Source organism: Diceros bicornis, unplaced genomic scaffold (assembly GCF_020826845.1).
Source record: "Diceros bicornis minor isolate mBicDic1 unplaced genomic scaffold, mDicBic1.mat.cur d_74_multi, whole genome shotgun sequence".
NCBI lineage: Eukaryota > Metazoa > Chordata > Mammalia > Perissodactyla > Rhinocerotidae > Diceros > Diceros bicornis.
The window spans coordinates 315,309-319,930 of NW_026690930.1; the positions used below are offsets into that span (position 1 = coordinate 315,309).

General features: G+C 58.3%; 1 long non-coding RNA gene across 1 annotated transcript; it reads left to right on the plus strand.

Moving 5' to 3' along the window:
• The first annotated feature begins 1,483 nt into the window (after window positions 1–1,483).
• Window positions 1,484–3,957, plus strand: LOC131402387 (uncharacterized). The gene is made up of 3 exons (XR_009218616.1): window positions 1,484–1,739; window positions 2,225–2,294; window positions 3,915–3,957. It is a non-coding gene; the product is annotated as an uncharacterized LOC131402387 (long non-coding RNA).
• Window positions 3,958–4,622: the final 665 nt, after the last annotated feature.

A 4,622-nucleotide genomic window follows, 5' to 3' on the forward strand; every position in this document is an offset into this window, starting at 1 on the left:
TAGAGCTGGAGCCAGTGTCACCTCCATCAGTCCCTCCAGGGCCAGAGCCACCACCAACCTCAGCTCCAGCCCCAGTGCCAGCTCCTGAGCTGGAGCCAGCTGGACCATTGGCTCCAGGGAGAATCCTCCCTCCACCTGGAGAGATAACAGCAGAGCCAGATCCAGTCCCAGAGCCCGCCTGCCCCTGGGACGTGACCACCAAGAACCTGCTGAGGGAGGAGAAGCCTGACTTCTTGGAGTTCCCTCCCCGGCTGGTGGCAGAGCAGTTAACACTGATGGATGTGGTGAGCAGCGGGGCTCTCAGGGCAGGTGGGGCAGGCCTTCCCTGTGCCATCAGCTGCCCCAGACCTGCCATTTCCTGATCCAGAATCCCATGATCTCGGTCCAAACTCTTGCTTCCCCACGTACCCTCATGTGACCTGAGCAGCCTTCTTAACTCCCAAGCCTTTGCTGTCCTCATGTGGACAGTAGGGGTGGACTTTGAGAGCAGCTGCCATGCAGAGTGGCTGTGCAGGTGGATGAGGTGGAGGAGAGGAAGTTGGGCAGAGTCTGCGCTTTGGTGGGGGAGGGGAGCACACTGAAGTGCTGTCTCGTCCTTGGGTAGTTGACTCATTTGCCCAGGAGGCCTCAACAGCCTCAGCACTAATTAGGCACCTCGTGTACATGACTACAAGGCAGACAAACAAAGCCCATGGTTGTTGCTGCCTTGGGGGAATGTGCATCTGAAAGAGGAGTCAGACCCCAGGATGGTCAGAATAGGTGGAAGATGCCCCTAGAGATGGTCAAGCAGGAGCCGAGTTCTGGTGCTTGGAGGAAGTGAGACTGGGCGGAGAGCAAATGCCACTTCCCTGCGCCACAGTATCGGTTCCTGGGTCATCCTGTGCTGGGTGCCCTCAGGGGACACAGGCAACACCCAGGGACTCCCACAAGCCTCAGGCCGCATTCTCAGCTTCCTGAGCTCCAGCTCTCACCACTGACCCAGCCTGGGACTGGGGGCTGCGGAAGCTGAGCTAGGCTGCGGCAGGGCTGGGTGACACTCCCTGTCCTCCCCAGGAGCTCTTCAAGACAGTGAGGCCCCACGACTTCCAGGACTCCATAGGTCCCAGTGTGACAACAGGGACAATGAGCACCTGACACCGACCATCCATGCCACCATGACCCACTTTAACAGAGTGGTTGAATGTATCATCACCACCTGCATTGGGGACCCGAGCATGACTGCCCAGGACAGGGCCAGGGTGGTGGAGCTCTGGATCCAGGTGGCCGAGGTAAGATGTGGGAGGCCCTGGGAGCCCCTCTCTGGAGTCAGGGGAACTGCCCCTTCTCCTTTCTCAGCTCTCATGTTTGAAGTCCGTGGTCAGAGCCTTTGCACAATCCTTAGGCCCCTCCTGCCAGGCCTCGATGACCTGACTCCTGGTCCCAGTGGTGGGAAGCTCACACCTGCCTGGGCTCCTTTCTTGGCTTGAGCTAAAATCCTCCTCCCTGGAAGTATTCCTCATGAGGGTCCAGCTGTGCCTTTTCCGGGTTCCCTGAGCCGCTGTCTCATCCAGGACAGGAGACGTCAATGAGGCGACAGAAGCCAGAGGAAGCAGGGCTCCAGCTCCCCCTCACAGCTCATTCTCTTCCCTTCCCCAGGAATGCCACGGCCTGAGGAACCTTTCCTCTCTCCATGCGATCTTCTGGGCTCTGGAGGGCCCCTCCATTCAACGTTTAAAAGAGACGTGGAGACAGGTGTCCAGGTGGGTAGGCCTCTCTCCATGCGAGCACCACCTCGGTGGACCAGACATCCCCCACAGGGCTGGCATTGCCCTACAGTCAGTTGGGACCTCCTGGGAGACAGCAAACCCTGGGGATAGGGTCTGACCTGGTTGGCAGGCTGGAAGTCTTTCTGAAAACTTAGGCCAGTGGTTCTGCTTCAGGAATCAGTTTCCCTAAGTGACAGACCATGGCTTGAACCAAATTGAAGATTTTCAAGTGTTTGCAGCAACAGAACTCTCTGTCCACGTGAAATTAAGACTGTTTAAAACACATCTGCTGAGAAAATAAGAGAATGGAGGCCCCAGGTGACAATAGGAGAGCCCCCTCCCCAGTCCCAGACACCTCAGGGCTCAGAGGACACAGTGAAAATGCTCATCCAGGCTGTCTGGATCTTCTGGGTTTTCAAACAAAAGGGATTTACCCTCAAACCACTCCACAGTGTTTCTTTCCTTTTTTCCCTCCTCAGGAAGAACTGTCAAATACTGAAGAAGATCATCCAAACATGCCACCGGGAGAGCAGGAAGCTTCTCAAGGAGGTGAGTGGAGGCTGGAGATCTGGAAGGACGGGAGGTGAGGTGGGGAGGGACCAGGCAGGATGTGCTTTGGTAAGTTTTTCTCTTAAGATTCCCCGAGAAATAACGGTGTGTCTTGTCCAGCTTGACAGGAAGTGGGGGGTGTGAGCTGCAGGGGCAGGTGGGGACTGTTTGGGGCAGGAGGCCTTGGTCACGGGATACAGTGGTGTCGCCTGGACTGTTCCAAGAGGTGAGGAGCTGGCAGAATGAGCAGGTGTCTGGCTTCCATGTGGACCCATCAGCTGGCCCTCATCATCCTCCAGGCTGGCGGGTGGATGGAGTGGGTGGGGGTTCCTTTCTTCCTAAAGCAGCCCAGTCTGTCCTCAGGAAGCCAGGCCCCTGCTGCTCCTTCTGTCCTCACTGCACCTCGCAGGGGAGGGCACTCTGCCTGTCCCAGGGATGGGCACTGTGAGGTCACACAGGCCTTGTGGACACAGGGGCTGCCCAGCCTTGGGCCAAATGGTGGATCTGGGACAGAACTGTGTGCTCTCTGGGACTGTGCACTCTAGCCCGATAGTGGTCACTGCTGACAAAACAGTGAGTCTCCCCCGGTGCCTTGTCGACAAGGATACGCCCCAGATGGCAATGAGAATTATCGGGGAACCTACAGATTCTTAATGGACCTTCCTGACAGATTCTTAATGGCCTCCATCGAGGCCCTGGCAGGAGGGGCGTAAGGATTGTGCAAAGGCTCAGACCACGGACTTCAAACATGAGAGCTGAGAAAGGAGAAGGGACATTAGAAGTTTCCAAGTGAAAAAGGATGCAAATGTCACCATTACACAGTGCCGTGGTCAGCCCCTACACTGTCACTCAGATGTAGCACAAGGGGGTCCCCTTCCTGAGTGAATGAAGGAGGAGTTCTGTGCAGGGACCATCCTGAGGGGATCCTAGGGAGCTGAGGCCTTTGGCATGGCCTCAGGTCCAGCCTGGTGTCAGGGAATCCCAGGGGGCTGGAAAACACAGAAGCCACTTGCATGGGACCCAGAGACACCTTGTGCCTCTCCATCCATGGCTCATGTTGACTGAGGGCCTCAACACACCCCGAGAGTCCAGAGGACAGGACATTGGTCCGAGGTGTGTCTGGAGGAGGAGTGAAGTCCAGGGGCCAGGGCCTCTGGCTGGGAGGGGGAGAGGTCTCCTCTGTGGTCCCCTGAGCAAGTCACTGCCCCTCTGTGGGCCTCGGTCTCCTCATCTGGGAAATGGAGGGAGATGATCTGTGGTGCAGGCCTCACAGGGGTGATGAGGTACAAGGGGGAGAGGAATGTGCAGGAGCTTTGTGCTCCTCCTCCTCGAGGGGGGAGGGGACAGCACGGGTGACAGTCAGATGACACTGAGTCCTCAGGGGACCCTGGGAGGCATGGGGAATCCTCCTCACACTTTCCTGATGAGGAGAGAGGCTTAGGGGCCTGGGCAGGCCTGAGGGCACACAGGAGGGAGTGTTGGAGCTGGGAGCGATCTAAAATCAGGGCACCCTGGAATGGGAGCAGCCATAGACACCAGATGTCCAGGGTCCAAGATCAGGGGCCTGGGAGACATGGGGAAGGGAACATGGCCTCCCTGAGCCTGTCCTTGACCCTGCAGGAAGTGACATCTGTGAGGGCCACCCTGGAGATGGACCCCCAGGGAGCCCAGGAGAGGCAGCAGCAGCAGGTGAGGTGGCCTGAGGGGGAGGGTCCAGGTGTCAGAGGAGGGGTCACTCTCCTCACGGCTGGAGGCCTCCCTAAGAGAGGGGTCCCTCCTCCTCCAGCCCAGCTCCTGGAGCCCAAGAGCCTGAAATGCCTGCCCTGGAAGTGACCAGGAGGAGGCCTGGAAGGGCTGGGCCCAAGATGTGTTAGAGAGGGGAGGGGCAGGGACCACATACTCTAGGATTTGCCAAAAGCCTCCCCTGGGAGGTGACTGGGGAAGTAGGGTGGTCCTGGAGGGGGCAACGGGGGGAGGCCGCTGAGGGTCCTAGGCTGTTCTCTGTGGGAATCTGTGGTGGGCAGGAGGCTGGGGTGAAGGGATTTGGGGGAGGGTCCATGGGGGCACCTGAGAGGTGGGACTCATCTCACCACTCCCACCCTGATTTCACAGGGTGTCGTCCCCTTCCTGGGCATGTTCCTCTATCAACTGAAGCTGCTGGACATTGGGATGGAGGATGATCTGGAAGTGAGTGAGCCTGGAGGTGGGGCCAGGGTGCAGGATCCTGAGGTTTGGGAGGCGAGAGCCCTGCACTGGGACCTGAGCTCTCAGTATCTGGCAATCTTCCTCTCATGAGAGCCCCATGGCCACCCCTGGGAGCTGGGGAGT